Source organism: Amphiura filiformis, unplaced genomic scaffold (genome assembly GCF_039555335.1).
Source record: "Amphiura filiformis unplaced genomic scaffold, Afil_fr2py scaffold_318, whole genome shotgun sequence".
Lineage (NCBI taxonomy): Eukaryota > Metazoa > Echinodermata > Ophiuroidea > Amphilepidida > Amphiuridae > Amphiura > Amphiura filiformis.
Window position 1 is genome coordinate 1 of NW_027305782.1, and position 17998 is coordinate 17998.

General features: G+C 35.3%; 1 long non-coding RNA gene across 1 annotated transcript; it reads right to left on the reverse strand.

Moving 5' to 3' along the window:
- Positions 1-6015: 6015 nt before the first annotated feature.
- LOC140145480 (uncharacterized) lies at positions 6016-17047 on the reverse strand. The gene is made up of 4 exons (XR_011858075.1): positions 16858-17047; positions 14837-14957; positions 9857-10014; positions 6016-6209 (listed from the first exon to the last, which is right to left on the reverse strand). It is a non-coding gene; the product is annotated as an uncharacterized lncRNA (long non-coding RNA).
- Positions 17048-17998: the final 951 nt, after the last annotated feature.

The window sequence follows — 17998 nt, forward strand, 5'->3', positions numbered from 1 at the left end:
AATATTGAAATTTCTGGCTAAAATTTTTCAATACTTTAAAAATGTGTAAAAATATACTCAAGAACACTTGGCGATATAAAAGAAGTAGGGATATAGCCGTTAATGTCCTGAATTTCATACCCTTAAGCGTTACATGACAAATATTATGAATTTTTACACCAACTTAGTGTTTCTAATTAGATTATCTGGAAGCAATCATCAACCCCCTAAACTAGCAAAAGTATACATTTTTGGAAAGCTGAAGGCATCAGCAATTCCAATATATACATTTCAACTCATTATACAGGGTGACCTGCAAGTTGCTGACAGGGTGGAATAAAAAAAAATTGACAACAAATGGGTCATAATGCATTGCTTATTGCCAAATTACAGTAATAAACTGGAATGTAAACAACATTCATTTGGTTAGAGGAAATGGAAACCAACTGACTAGGAAGAAACCAAAATCACAGCTGTTTGTTAATCTCGAATAGAAGTTGATCCCAAAGTATGTTGGGTTTTTTACAATTCAGCTTATATTTTAGAACCTAAACATTTTCCCCCTAACCCATACAGAAAAAATATGTCCATTTTTAGATTCCTCGTCAAATTTTCCTTCATAAAATCTATACTTTGACTATGATAGGATAAGTAATTAAAATTTTACAGTAACTTTCAGATTTTGAAGAACATCTGCATTACTTACTACAGTGTTTAATATGACAGCGGGTAGTTTTGTATGGAAAAGTTTGTATTTTCTACACTAAACCAATCATTAAATGATTAAAAACAACTAGTAGAATTGTTGTTTTAGCTACCATAGGCCGTGAGTCGTTTAGATGCTAAATAGAGTCCAAATCAATTTACAGCCTTTACAGAAGCAGATTACTGCAGTAAATACCAATCCCATAGAGTTTGTGTGTCCACATCCCCCACCACCACATCCCCCACCAATCGCCACCCTGCCCATTCTGAATTCTATGAAGCACAGTGTCAGTATTAAAAAAGTTCAAGTATTTCTTTTTACAGGGTTGAAAGTACATTTTATTCAGCAATAAAATGAGACCACAAACATGACAATAACTTCTTGCTTTGACAGAGATATCATCATTTGTTTTGAGTCGACTTTGGGCAAAATGTAACGTCCGCCACCTTTTTTTTTTTTTGGCGAGCTCAAGACACACCGACCATATATAAAGTCGAAATTCACCCAAAATAACAAAGTTCAAATTTTGACATTTTTGGCCAAAATTTTTAATATCAAAAATAGTGTCAAAATACTCCAGAACACTTGATCGATACATGAAGGTGGTTGGTTAGGTGCGTCAATTACAGCCCAACATCTTGAAGTTCAAAAATTTTGAAATTTTGGCTCAAATATTTGAATGTTCAAAAATAATGTCAAAATACTCCAGAAGACTTGATCGATACATAAAAGTGGTTTTTAGGTCGAAAATTCGCCCAAATAACTAAGTTCAAAATTTTGAAATTTTTTGGCTAAAAATTTTTGAATGTCCAAAAATGGTGTCAAATACTCTAGAACACTTGATCGATACATGAAAGTTGTTATTAGGTTGGGAATTAAACCCAAATAACACAGTTCAAGAATTTTGAAATTTTTTGGCTAAAATTTTGTATCTTAGATTATTTGGCCAAATTTTGCCCTAAAACAACTCTTATGACACCATTTTAGGCATTCAAAAATGTGGCCAAAAATTTCAAAATTTTGTATCTTCGTTATTTGGCCAATTTAAACCTCAAAATTTTTGAATGTCCAAAATGGTGTCAAAATACTCTAAAACACTTGATCGATACATAAAAAGTGGGATATAGGTTAAGAAATTCACCCAAATGACAAGTTCAAAAATTTTTGAAATTTTGAATGTCCAAAAATGTAAAATATACTCAAGAACACTTGACCGATACATAAAAAGTGGGATATAGGTCAAAATTCACCCAAAAATAACTGAATTTCAAATTTGTGACATTTTTGGCTAAAATTTTGAATATCAAAAATAGTGTCACAATACCCTTCAGAACACTTGATCGACACATGAAAGTGGTTATTAGGTTGAGAAAGCCAAATAACGAAGTTCAAAAATGTTGATATTTTGGGCCAAAATTTCAGCCCAAAGTAAAACAGTATTTTAAAGGTGGGTAACCTGATTGAAAATCTCATCCTCCACTAACCTCATCCAAATACTGATTTTGGTATCAGATGAAAGCTCATATTTTTCATAAACATATTGAAATTTGGTCAAGAAATCATCAAAAAACTGCAATTAGTCTCAACTATGGTATACTACCATATAGTTGCGACTAATTAGGCAGTTTGATGACATTCTAGTCACACTGAAGTCCAAGATTTCTAATTTCAATATGTTTGTCAGAAAATAAAGCCTCACTTGAAATCACTATGATATATTACATGATGATAATCATTAATAAAAACACTGTAGAACTACCAATATCACACTGTATAAATGTCGGTAATTCCATTAGGAATTAGTCATTTACAAAAACATTTACATTTTCTTTTTTGCAATGAGTGCTTGAAAGGGATGACATTTTATGTTATACACAAGTTTTAAAGAATTTGATTTTCCAAATATATCAAATTGTATCACCTTCCTTTAATAATCATTTTTCTACTTTAACAAAAGGAAATTTTGATGGGTGTCCCATATGGGGCTGGGGTATGACCTTGGACAGTATTTATTTTGGGACATTAGAGCACATCAGACATGTCAATTGCATTCTGAATCTTAAGAATGTTCATTGCTGATATCAAATAATTTTGATTTTTTGAAAATCGCCAATTTAATACACATTTTATGGCAAATCATTAAAATGCGATATTTTGATATTTAATAGTACTTGAAGTAAACTTTATAAATCTGATGATTTATACTTAAAGTGTATGTAACCAAATGGGGTGAAAAGCCAATTTATTATTTGAAAATTGGACTTTTCATTATTGAAGATATGGATTTTTCCCCAAAACGCAAAAAAATTAGGTCTTTTTTTGGGAAAAACTCCATATCTTCAATAATATGAAAGCGTCAAAATTTTCAATTGACCGTACGGGCACTTTCTTCCTGCTACATACACTTTAAGAATATATCATTAGATTTATATAATTTACTTGAGGACTATATATCACAAATTTGAAAAAAATATCAATTTTTGTAAATTTGGCATAAAATTATATTATATTGTTATTTTCAAAAATGGAAATTATTTGATATCAGAAAGACATGCTTCGTATTCAGAATGCAATTCGATAGGTCTGAGGTGCTCTCATGTCCCACAAAAAATACTGTCGAAACGCAATAAACACTCATTTTAGATCCCTTAATCTACTTTGAACTTTCATCCAAACTTTAACCTTGGGTTTCACTACTCCTGTCCCGTGTACATGCATATTTTCTCACATTAATGTAGTGTGCACGTTAAAGAACGTCACAGGCTATTCGAAAAGAGCAGGGGATCATCCCGGTCATGTTGACTGTACTTCAAAATACACTCATCTACTCTAGGTTCCAGAGTAAAAAATAAGTACAGCTTGTCTGTGCATAGTGCGATAATACTCATACATATGAGGGAGGCAATTTATATGGAAGAAGAAGAAGGACTCAATGCAGCACTCACTTAACTCATCTAGACCAAATGAAGAAACAGACTCAACGTGAACTCATAACTCATCTAGACCAGATGAAACAGACTCAACAGCACTCATAACTCATCTAGACTAGACATATTTTAACACTCCATGTAAAGTAGCTTTATACATTTTCAAACATCAGTTTTCAATTTGGAAGCTTAACCCTAACCCATTAGGGGCTTTTAGATGACGGGAAGGGACAGAAGGAAGGAATAAAGAGAGGAAACAAAGCTCTGGGTGGGATTAAAACCAGAACCCCTCACATGCCAATCACTGCTCAGCTTACACTTTGCCATGGGTCTTGGGCTTACACGCTGGCCAGCCGAAACCATGCCTATATCATAGATGAAGCGATATTGCATCATCGCACTACATGGGATGCACGCACAAACAGCGATATATCAAGTGCACATTTTGTAGTACTAGGCGTGATAGGGTTAAGCAAAGGCGGAGGGGGGGCTCCTGGCTACCAGTTTTTATTTACCAGCTCATGCAGTTAATTACAAAAAGTCTGCAAAAATTTTGCCAGTAAATGTGAAATGCAGACAAAACAATTAAATATGGCCTCATATTCCTCATTAGCTATTTATTGTTTTATTACAAACTATAAAGATGAAGCAATTATGATATGAAGAAATCCATACAAGGTGTATCAAAATGATTGGGACCCACTCAGATTGTTAGTCTATTCAAATACCTGCTTCTTCCACATTCAGCATTAGATCCTCTTGAAATTACTACAATTTATTGTTTAATGACACAAATCTACAAACAAGGTACATTTACATATAAACTGGCCTCAAAAAAACTTATAATTTTTTCACAAAAGTCATATCTTAATATCCTCTCCATAAAAATGAATAAAATTGCATTAGGATAACTTCATACTTGGTTTAAACACATAATCAGTATTACCAAGCAGTTGTCTAACTGACACAACAGTAAAATGCACTGACACGGAACAGCTTCCGGGACCACATTCACAGGCTAATAATGGAACCCAACAACAGAAATCTGTTGGGATGTGAATTTATGGTCCAGAAAGGTGTTCCATGTCAGTGCATTTTGCTGTTGTGTCAGTTGGACAACTGCCTTACATTACTGGTACATGTGCTTAGAGTAGAGTATTGACCTTGTGCAATTTTTTATTCATTTTTTTAAGATATGACTTGTGAAAATTATAAGTTTCTATTTGAGGCCAGTTTAGATGCATTTTGATGAAGCAGACTTGGCCATGTTCACTGGATATTGATATGGTAACAATCATTTTGATACACCCTGTACCATATTTTTGCTGAACCATGAAATGGTATCAGCCTACATTAGTGTATCTTGCTTACTGACTGACTAACCTTTTGGTCTGAAATGGATATATCTCTAAATGCCACAAAGGTATGACCCCCTCCCCAAGTGGTGTCAAATTAAAGAGAAAAAAGTAAAGAATATAATAAAAAATATTTTCCCATCTGGGGTGGCACTCAACACAAGACCCGGGTCAATATTCATATGGGTCCTTTTCCTATCTCAAAAGCCTAGAAGATATGAACCCCCAAGTGGTGTAAAATGAAAGAGAACATAGTAAAGAATATAATAAAAATTATTATCCCACCTGGGGGTAACACTCCTCATAGGACCTGGGTCAATAATCATATTTTGGGCCCGGGGGGATCACTCCCATTGTGGCCTGTACACCATCCGCGAAAATAAAACGTGTAAAAAGGGTAGTTTTTCATGGGTAAGCATGATACGTGCACAGTAACGTGTTTAGGTGTCAAAAACATGAAATATTGGAAAAAGGGTAGCAAAATTGCAATTGCTAATACGGAAATGGAATTTAGGGTATGAAATTTGATGCAAGGAATAAAATCCCGTTTAGGTGCGTGTGAAAACACCTGTTTAAGGTATCGTTTTAGCCAAGCGTTAAATCCTTTTTTAGGGTGCTTTCCAAAGTTGATTATCACGGATAGTGTACAGGCCACAATGGCAGTGACCCCCCCCCCCCCCGGATTTTGGGTCCTTCTCATATCTCGATATGCCAAGGTGGTATGAGGCTCCAGTGGTGTCAAATGAAAGAGAAAGAAGTAATGAATGTATGTCAAATAAAAGAGAAAAAATTAAAGAATATGAAAATAATTTCTGTGGGGAGACACTCATAATTAGACTGGGGTCAATATTCCTATTTTGGGTCCTTTTCATATCTAGATAATATTAGATATCCAAAGAATGTATGACCCCGGATGACAGTGGTATACTGCAAACGCCTGTGGTTCAGCTGTGGTGCCGTAACCGCTCTGGTTTTATATATTAATAATTAATAAATCTGGCATTTTAGACTGCATTATATTCAGATTTTAATTTTCACAATACCCTCAAACAGTTGGTGCACACTGCACAGTCATTGACCTCTGAATAGGTCATCTTCCAAAGTTAAACTGTGTATAATTTTCTGTGCGTGAAGTTTCTCAGTTTTTTTCAGACCATGATGTCACCTGATATGTTTCTGGTAGTTTACTGAATGTCATCCATTGCCCATTTCACCAATCATTTTCTTCCTTAGTCTGAGGCACTGCAATAAAATACAGAAAAATGCAGTTATGAAATCATATTGTTCACATAATACATTCACATGATTTTACCAGTCAGTGGACCTTGAATGAAATCAGATCAAAATAGTCCTCATCATCCAAGAAGTATTTTTGAGCCCTGCTTGATCCACAGAACTGAAACAAAACTTGGGCAGAAAATTATCATTATCTCAGATTGGATCAATTCCTGCAGTGCTTGGCAGACACACATAGCAACCTTCCTTCTTTCCCTCGATGTGAAAACCTTTTGCAAAAGCACTTTTGTATTGATCTGCTATGTATATTGAACTAGAGTGGTTGTTCATTGTTGCACGGCAAATTTGTGCCGGCTATCATTGAGTACATCTTGAAAAACACATGTGCTCAATGCAATATGTTCCCAAGTTGCACAAAATAGCTTGTATGAGTATAATACTATGTTCATGATGCAAAGTCAAAAAACATTCAACAAAACATGATACAATTCTCAGCGCATTGTGCAGAGCCACCATCTCGGCGCTGGCAACCAGATATGAGATCTCGTGTGCTATACAGGGTGTCCCAGAAAAAAATTATCGGGCTAATAAATTTGGACATAAGTCGAGAAATAGACATCAGAACTCAAAAATTAGCGTGTAGCCCATCTTATTCGCCGCAGCTTATACACTAAATTTACTTGAATCGGTTGACTGATTGTGAAGAAATTACATAATGTATGCCTCAATTCACTTCATTCCAAGTTTGAAAGAGATCATTCAACACAATGCGCACTAGTGGTTAACACTGTCAGTGGCCTTCATATTTTGTTCGGTGAAATCCTTTTCGTTCTTTTTAAACAATCTGTTTCTTTCAAAACATCTAGTTAGGTTTTGTTCAAATTTGAAAACCTGCATGATATTGAAAAGCTTTGCATGTAAGATGATGCTCGATTGCTCGGTACTTGTAAATGTCTTTTTTCGTTAATGTTGATATTAATTTTGCATAAAGAATTATTGTAAAAAGAATTCCAGCTGGCTTTAAAAATTTTCTCACACACATTAATGTTTTGGAATATTTCCAAGAAATATCAAAATCACACGTAAAACTGTAAGCACTTTATCATTGTCATTCTTGGCATAAATATTCTTTGGAAAGTTAAAATATAACATAGTTGCACAACCTAAAAAATTCAAGTTGGAAAGCTTCCAATTGCAGAAATCAAAGTTTTTTTTCGACACACTGTTATTTATCTTCAGTGAAAGCATGAAAAACATAACACTGTCAATTTATAAAATAGATAATATGGACTAAATATAATGAGATACACAAACTTTAGGAAGCGGTGAGCGAGTATGAAAAGCGCCTGCTGATCAAACTTGGAATGAACTGCATTGATGCTGCGCATTATGTAATCGTTAATTTCTTCAACCATACACATGTAACCAGGACATGTAGTAGCCTGGCCTACATGTAGTTTACATGTTGAATTCCCAGGTGTCACCTATATTTGGTACCTGTGGCTGTACGCATGGGCGGCTTTACATGGGAAGGAGGAAAGGGAAAGAAAACAGGAAGAAATTGCAAAGCAATTCCAGATCCAATATTTTCAACATGAAACTGTGAAAATGGTGTAGAAGATATTGAAATTCCAACCAAATTATAACAATTTCCATCCAACCATTATTTGATTTTGAAATTTCAAATCCAATTATTTTCATCCAAATATATGGCATGAAAATCACCAACTAAAAGTGCTGAGCATTTCCCAGGGAGGTGGCGCATATCTAAGGCTGTTAAGACCCCCTTTTTCAGCATTGCTGTCACCCAAAGACCCCATTTTCCCCCATTTATCACTGGTTTTGTTACTTATTTTGAAATAACAAAGCCATTTAGAACTAGAAATTCAATGTTTCAGTCTTCTTTTGGCTCTCACACAAAGACCTCATTTTAAAAAGGTTTCACATAATAAAGTCTAAAAAGTCTGACTCACTCAATCAATGACTCAACGGTTTTGTACATTTTGCTCTTTTTGGACAGATAAGCTTGGGAGGTGAGCACTTATTTGCTGGAACAGCCCAATGCTTATGGTTTAGGCATGAATTCTACATTTATGTACATTCCACCAGACCCTAGTAAATCCCTGTCATGGTCAGATAACAATGAAAGAAGATGAGAGAAAATAAAAAGAAACTTGAGCTTGTTTTGCCTCACAAAACATTTTTAACATAGGTTTCGGAACCATGGGGAAGGGGGGCTTGTGGGGGCTCAGCCCCTCAATAACTTTGGTCTGGGGGCTCAGGCCCTCCTATAATTTTAGATAAAGTAAAAAATATGACCAGATAGCGGAAAATGGGTGTTTTGACCTATTTTTTGCAAAATTTCCTGACACCGAGGGCACCCCCAGTATAGGTCACCAATTTTTTTGTCAGCCCCCCTCCCCCCATGTTGAAAATCTTCCTAAGCCTAGATGTTTAATGTATCTGATTTCAACAAGGTGTCATTTAAAAATTGAAGTTTATCCTATAGTGTTTAAGGCAGATGTGTACTCTAGACATTGTTTCTTTCAAAAATTGAGTTTTTTGATATGTTTGTACTTTGTCATGTTTTTATAAATACAAGGAATGAAAATCCAGATTTATAAACTCCAACTGCAATATTTTAAGGATTTTATTTCACTATTCCACTTGTGTTTGAAATTGAAAAGGAAAGAAAATCTTTGTTGTACCAGCAGGGTACACGCCAAGACAACAACGCATCGCGTTACGTGCATCGCGCAATTTGTTAACGCACAACATACGCTTCGCGTATCGACGCTTATCTGCATGCTATGCGGGCGCATCAAATGGAAACACCATGGAAGCACAAAAACCTAGTGGTCAAATGGCTCCGTAGTCAAGCAGCAAACTAAATTCTGTGGCCTTTTTTTGAAGACAATGTGCCACCTATCCTAACATGTTGTTTGGGTCCCAAGTAACATATTTTTACATGTTTACAAAAATCCAGATGCAGCAGATGGCGGCCATCTTGTTTTTTCAAAATGGCGACCATTTTTCAATAATTTCCCAATATATTTCAAACTGACCCTTCCCATTGTGAATTTATTGATACAATAGCAATTGTTTTAGGCCTAGGATATTATTTATGATATGTACGCACTAATATTGACGATTTTGATATTCAAAATGGCCGCCAAAAATTCAAAATGGCCACCAAATTCAACTTATTTCCTCTATACATACAATGAGGATTATAAAATATAAATTTAAGCAAGTAACATGTTAATTAATATACCAACAGATACACAAACTCCATACTACACTGCAAATACACACCACACCACCCCACACACCCACCCCCACACACCCCACCCCACATTCCAATGCTTACCTATTATTCACTCTCTATGATAACATTTTATTCCGCAATTTCAAGATGAAAGTGGTTAAAATTTCTGGGATGTTTGCACCTTTAACAAAGCCTTTGGATTTCCGGGTTTTAGCAGTGGTTGTTCGTGACTAGAAATTAAGACTTTTGTGGAGGGATAAGCTTGGGAGGTGTGCACTTATTTGCTGGAATAGCCCAATGCTCTCAAAATATTTGCTTTCTTTATTTTCCCCATTTTTAAATTATGGTATTTCACCGTAAATTACCAACCCGTAAATTTACTTACAGATTCAGCACACTCAGTTATCTGGTATTGCACAGTTTAGTCCTGAGGCCATCACTTGAGTGAAATGAGTGAAATCGAGGTGTTTGTTTTTTGTCCTCATTAACTTCTCAGATGCCGCAAAACAAACAAGGCTGTTTTCACCTGTAGTCTTGACTTTTCTACAAAAAACAATACAGTAAAATATCATAAATGAAACTAAACCTAAATTATGTAAAGGATAAACTGTAAAGCAAGGTACATAATTCTCCATGCATATGTAACAAAGTATAAGTAATATGCTCTGTTAATTAAACTGAGCCTGCTAACAACATCAAAGACAAGATTAATCTGGCCAACATTTCTTGTAAATCTTGAATCTTCTAATATCTAACTTAAAATACATAATTTACTGCTTGAAATATGAAATGAAATGATTAAACAATACAGAGAATACATACAGAGAGATCATCAATACATGAAAGTTCCCATAATGCAGCTATTGCCCAATTTTGGTTGCAACATAAGATTTGAATTGTTTCTAAATCCAAAATTCAGATTAGAATGTGTGGAATAAGATGTGTGTATATCCTTGACACCTTCAAGTGAATATCCATTAAAATTGAACTTCTCTATACAATTTAAGGTTTATCCTCTTCAGTCATACCACTTTTCTTAGCATATATCAATAAATGATGTACTATTTATTTACAAACATGTCAAATTGGTTCACTGTGATGTGACACATTTTGGGTGCATCTCATATAAGATACGCTGCATCACATTCCTATTTGTGTGTTGCGATATTATGATATCACTTTTTCTGCATGACACTTTATTTTCTGCACAACAATGAAAGGGGGTAAAAACAATTGCATGTTCTAATTGGGTAAACAAAATCCACTGATTTTTCCCATTTTTTTAAAATTTCCTGATTGGCTAGAAACCCTGTTTTTATATCAAACATCTCTTTGGTTACATTTACAGTCATTTTATGGTGTCATTCACCAGAAAATACCATGGCGCTTACAAGAAATATACACAAAAAGTCAAAAAACAAGAGAACAGTTCAAGAAAACAGAGATGTGGTCGTGGCAGATTTATGTTCACATGTTGCGAATTTCATGCCGTAGCAGCTGCAATGTCAAATCTGCTTTTGCCAGTGATTCTGTGGCTATGTCTTTGAATAGCGAGCCGGATACTGTCAGAAAACGAGCTCAAGGTATGAGCAGGAACATAGCGGTATAGTCCAAAATTTAGTTTGGACTTGGGTGTTGCTGGACCTATGGGCGCACCATTAGATTTCAGGGGGGCATGGGAGTTTTTGAAAAAAAAACTTTGCCCACTAGTGAGAAAAAAAAAAAAAAAACTTTGCCCACTAGTGAGAAAAAAAAAAAAAAAAAAACTTTGCCTCACTGATGAGTAAAAAAAAAAAATTTCCCCCACCCAACTTTGTATAAAAATGTACATTAAAATTGAAAAAATAACTTCACAAAAATTTTGGTGCTCTTGGAGGCGAAAAAAAAAAAATTGGTGCGCAAAAAAAAAAAAAATTCTGCCTGACCCAAACTCCCATGCCCCCCCCCTCAGAATCTAATGGTGCGTCCCTATCTACATACAGAGGGATTTTAAACAGTACTAATGAGTACTTATTGGCAAACTGGAAGCCAGTGCAAGGTTGTCAGGAGTCCTCCAACACTGTCGCATATGGGTAAAGTCAAAAATAATGGCACCGTTAGGTTGCTGATGCCTGCTGTGCAAATGAAAAAGACCAGCAAAGAAATTCATCTTTTAAAATGTGTTTTATGATTGGCCCTTTAACCACAGCAATTTGTAGTGTCACAGCTGTCATGTAAAAAATAATATGCCCAATTTTCTTTCCCATATGCAGTCCGGTCCGACTGCCTGATCAGGAAGTACTGCCAATTAGGCAGTATGTTGCCGAGTCAGGCAGTATGGTATCCTCATTAATGCAATGCTCTATTTCAAATAGAGCATCTTTTAATATACCGTTATTTCTTGGTTTAGAGTAAAGAAGTAGGTAAAATATATAAAATTATCAATGAATGTACAATTAGTAATAATTTTTTATCAATTTTAGTTAAAATAAAGTTAATTTGCATATTTATATCAAATTTTTAAAATACCGTTAGAAATTGTTTTGATATTTAAATTATTTTTCTCCCGGTGGATTCGCCCGGTGAAAAATTGTCAACTTACATGCAGCTCATGTTTGTCAAAGTAAAATTTCCCCCGATCTTTTATAAAATCACCATGAACAATTTAGTCCTTAGTCTGTTGAATTCGGAAGGGTTACCAAAGCCTGTGTTGCCTAACTCGGCAACATGCTGCCTGATTCGGCAGTACTTCCTGATCAGGCAGTCGGACCGGACTGATATGGTCAGGAGTGTTACATGTTAGCGTGACAAGAAAAGAGGTACTTGTATTTTAATCATGTATGTAAAAATCTACAAGTTAAAAAGTTTTGGTTTTCATGACATTTTGTGAAGTGTCAGCTATTATTAAGTTCCAAATTCTTTCATATTAGTCACTTACTTATGAACATGTGAAGACCACATGGTGCGAAAAATAAAATATGTTCCAAAAATCACTCGTCACCAGATTGTGTAGCATTGTAAGGTAATGATGACAGTAATTATCTATTTCAGTCTGTTTTTAGTAAAAACAACATTTGGGCTAAACTTGGAAAAAAATAAAACTTGCATGATATCAAAACCGCTTTTTTTTTTTAGAGCGGGTTGAAAAGAGAAATTCTGTCTCGTCAGGAGGGTTACATCAGAATTCAACTTGATTTTTTTCATACACCAAGGTGGCAATATTCATGTTTTACTTTTTATTTTATTAGTGCATTGTGATAGGAACTCAAAAACAAGAAAAATATTCACCATTGCTTGAACATGTTTGCTACAGCTCTCTAAATAGTCAATGTCAGGAGTGTTACACAGAATTAATTCTCGCTATTCACAATAAGGGCGCCGCCAGTGGTTTGCGATGTAATCGTGATGTATCATGGGTAAAGGTCGACATCCAAGTCCGCGCAATACAAATATTACCATGCTATTACATAGGAACACGTGACAATATTTTTTAGTTTGTCAATATAACGGTATTACACGCAAATCGATAGAGAAAAAAATTAATTGTGCACATTTCAAATCACATTATTAAGTATTATTGAGTATAGATTCGCGTGTAACAAGGTCTTTATTTTGACAAACTAAAAAAATATTATAATAGCATGGTAATATTCAATAATTGCACGGACTTGGATGTCGACCGTTTCCCATGATACATCATGGTTACATCGCAAACCGCTGGCGGCGCCCTTATTGTGAATAGCGAGAATTAATTGGCAATAATTCAAATTTCTGAAGAAATTACCAGTCTGTTGGTGTTCTTTTAGCACTGAAAATTTATTCCTGAAGCCAAACTGCTGTAATCATGATGTAAAGACCTTCATATTCAAGAAATATGTACATAAAACATGGTTTTCATAGCTCGACCAAAATGTTACACTCCTGACAATCAATTGTAAGTAATATAGGCTCAACAATAAAATTGAACTAATGTAATTCAATTTTTGCCCCTTTTTGAGATAGCCATAGATAGTGTTACCAAAAAATTACAAAAACTACGTTAGAAAATGTGATTTGCAAATTTATATATATTTGAGGCTTACGGTAGGCCTACTGTAGCAAAGTGTCAGGAGTGTTACAACAACATGCAAGCTGGGCTCAAAAAATAAAATTGAACGTAAATCACCTAAATTCTGTGCCTTTTTTGAGAGGGCCATAGATGTTGTCAACAAAAAATTACAAACACTGTTTTAGAAAATGTAGTTTATAAAATATTTCAGGCCATACAGGTATTATACAGTGTCAGGAGTGTTACACAATAGCACTAGTTTGATGGATCCTTACATCAATTTGAAGAAGAAAGTGATGCTAAAAACTTCAACACAGTTTTTGCACATCATATTGCATTATACAAACTTAAACAGAAAATCGTTTAAGATGTTTTTTTTGACAAATGTGACCATCCACCACAACTGAGCCCGGATGTCTCCAGTGCCACTATTGAGATATGCTCAAAACAATAAACAATATAGGAAACAAAGGATTTGTTGACTGTTTTATTGATTTTTCACTACTTAAATGTCAAGTACTATAGACATGATATACATCATATTAAAGCTAATTTCAAGCAGAATATTTTGGTTGAATGTCTCAAAATGATCATTGGTGACTTCAGGGCTCAGTTGTGCTGGATGGTCACAAATAAAAACTTTATTCCAGATTTCCACAAATTTTAGGTGTTTTAATGAATTTTTTTTTTCGAAACTTTGTTTCCATGAGAAAAATTCTCCGGGAAAATTCTACATGACTATCTTATAGTTTAGTGTCTAAGTAAAATTAAAACTCAAAGAATTACATATTTGCATAATTTTGTCAAAATATAACAAGGAATGGCATGGATCTTTTGTGTTATGTTTCTAAAAATTTTGGACTACTTTTGCCAATAAACCAGTTGAAAAAATACATTTAGTAACATTACTGAAGTATTTTTTTTATTTTTTCTTGACTTTAGATAGGTTGTGCTTACAATAAGACAACAATTACATCTCTGAACACTGTTTGTATTTTTGACGCTTTTGTCACACTTTGGTGCCATTATTTCTGATTATACCCATATGGCACTAGTTACTAGTTGGTGATATAATATGTCACTTATTAATAATATGTCACTTGTTGGTGGTAATATGTCACTTCTATCTGGTACCAATCCGAGAAAATGAATCACAGAGAATGGCAAAATAGTATGTAGGCCTACTCTTTCAAGGCAGATAGCAACTTTTCTAGGCGTTGTTGACATGGTACCTTCAGGAAAGAAAGTTCCTACTATGAAGACCTAACTTTTGAGTGAGAACTTTGTTAGTGTTTAGTAGTGTATATTTGTACTGTAATGAATGTATAATGCTCTTACCTCCCATTTTCTCCAATCTTCTCTTTAAAATGTTTGGCTCTTGCACCCAAATGGCTTGCAGAAAAGCTGGGACATCACCTTCAATTTCTTCACTAACATATTTGTCCTTGGCTTTAGTTCACTGTCAAAATCAAGCATAAATAATATATAAATAATATTCTTTATGAACAAATGCTGTGTTCAAATTGTTTTGTTTTTACCAGACGACGGTGGCCGACAGTAATTTAATACGGCAACAGCCAATAGCGTAAACAAAATGACAATATGATGGCAACACTGCCTGCACGTTGGACGCCCCGTACGTGCCATGGTGCGTTTTTAGCTCTATTGGCCCGTTACAGAAAAAAATGCACGAAATATATTTCCCAGTGCAATGTATAGATTTTCACATGAAAATCAATAATTTGGATTCAAAATTAATGTGAAGAAAAAAAAAAAAATATTATAGCCGGTAGTGGAAATCGATCTCGGGACCTTCTGCGTGGCAGGCGGAGACGTTAACCGTTACACCACGCATACATTGATACATGTGGGGGAATTTTTTTGTACATAACATATATCGTGCGTTATTCATACAAAAAATTCAAAAAACAGTACTTAAAATTAGGTTCACTGTCGAACCTCAACGGATTAAGACTGATAAAATAGTGCTTGATAACATGCATACACTTTTGGAATTATTTGAGACATTTTCGTGTTTACGTGTAAAACCAATGACGACGCCAAAATTCAGTCAATCTTTGCCGGCCCCTGTTTTTTACCTTTAGGTGCACTTTTGTACCTCATTTTGTAAGTTGCCCACCCCCCACACAGTAGGCCTAGCAATGAATAAATTTCTATCAAAAATTATGGCGCATTGGTGACAAGTAAGATAGGGCCTATGTATATTATTGGGGCAAGGACTACAACTACTGCACTGGAAATTTTATTTCAGCACAGACAACAGTTGTAGAGTTATAGTCAAAAATGAGGGAAAACCAATATTTGATCAATAAGTCAATAACTATGGTACTTGCCTTGAGTTGCTGAATTTTCAGTGCAGTAGTTAACTTATAGTAGGCCTACTTGCCTAGATAATATACATATCTTACTTGTCACCTATGCGCTATAATTTTTGAGAAAAATGCAAAAATAGGCGTAAAATTGGCCAGGGTGTAGTACCCCTTAATGCATTTGAAAATTTACAATGATTAAAAAGGGCATTTCGTGACCCACTTTTCTCAAAAAAAGTTGAGATTTTTATACCACTTGAAGTCTTGAACCGTCTGGCTACAATTTCCTACATAATGTTTATGTACCAAAATTTCTTGCAGATTATTTCGTTTAGCAAAAATATCGTCAATTAACAGTGGCCTATATGGAGCAGTACTTGTAATACACATATTCATGCATAACTCACAAGCGCAAAATCTGAATCAACTGAAATTTTGGGAATAAGCCTTTTCGTGGTTATCTGCTGAAAATGTCATAAAAGGATAGGATGCTAGGATCACGAAATACTCCTGTAAGTGACTGAAGTAGTTTATAGTTCCATGCTCTATCTCTGTCCACACAGTAACTATCGTCTCATCGTGGATAGCAGATTTCTCGATCAAATGACACACAGACAGTAAGCTTACTTCAACCCAACAAATATAGCCAGCTGCTCAGTCTGATATTGAATATTGTGATCTCTATGCAATATGGTTCTACATGCATTATAGGCCTACCCATTTACATGGCATGCGCGCATAGCACCCCGCATAGCACTCACTGACTCAGACATGTATGGCCGTACATGCATGGCCGGTCTCGTTTTATTTACTTGCATACGAGACCAGATATAAAAGAATGTGTACCAAGTGCCCAAAATTCTGAAAACTTCAGAAAGATTTGGAACTCATACCGGTCTATATATGCCTACTACAGTATAAAAGGGGGAAACGGAACTTGGGTGCAAAGTAATGTACAATTTCATGAAATATTCATCGCTGATGATGAAACCAAAATCATTTCAAGCATATTTTAGATCAAATAATTACCTTCGATTCGAAATTGTAGTTGCTCTTGCAATATTAACACCTTTTTGCAGCATTATTATTCCATCACGGTTAATGTTTACGTGTGGGTTCGCGAGCATCCATCTTTAAATAATTGCCTCTTAGTCTTTACCAGTCGTTTCTCTAAATCCACGAAATCTTCCTGTCGGGTTGTTAGCGGTTATCGCACCATAGCTGAACCATGTTATTGTATTATACCAGGGAAGAACAGATTATACCATTGTCCCCCGGGGTCAAACCTTCTTGGGATTCTGAAATATAGACCCAAAATAGGCATTTTGAACAGAGTTTTATGAGGATCGTCACCGTGTGGAAATTTATAAAGTAATTTTAATACCGGGAGGGGGGTAGGGTACCGGTACATTCTTTATTTTTATTTCTCTTTTATTTGACACCACTCGAGATACAAAAAGGACCCAAAATATGAATATTGACCCAGGTCTTATGAGGAGTGTTACCCCCCAGTGGGGATTTTTTTTTAATATAGGGCCTATTCTTTACTTTGTCCTCTTTCATTTGACAAGCTTGGGCAGACATTCGATTGGAAATGCCCCGAATGTGAAGTCCTTGATTTTCGAGACTCGTTCTTCGATTTAGGGGACACAAGTTGCGCGGATGAAGATGACTCCATTCAAGAGGAAGGGAAGAACAGACATTAGACTAGTAATAGAAATCACCTCAACTCGCTGAAAATCCTTGTGATAAACTTCCAAAGCATCATGAATAAAGTGGCTGAAGTGGAAGCATTAATCCAGGAATATAACCCTGACATCATACAGGGTACAGAGACGTGGCTCTCTCGACATACAGAACTCTGAGTTTCAGGAAAGACAGGAAGGTGACAGGCATGGGGTGTTCTTTTTGCTTGTAAAAGGGACCTTATAGTCACGCATAGAACCGAGTTTGACTCTGAATGTGAATTATTGTGGAGCCAAGTGGAAGTAAAGGGAAGGAGAAACCTACTGTTGGGCACCTACTACAAGCCCCACCACAACGACATGGACGCAGTTAAAGGTCTCCAAAATTCACTTGCAACCATCAGTTCCAAACATAAAGAGTTTGACATTATTCTGAGTGGCGATGCAAATCAACCAAATGTTAACTGAATAAACCAGACCGTTAT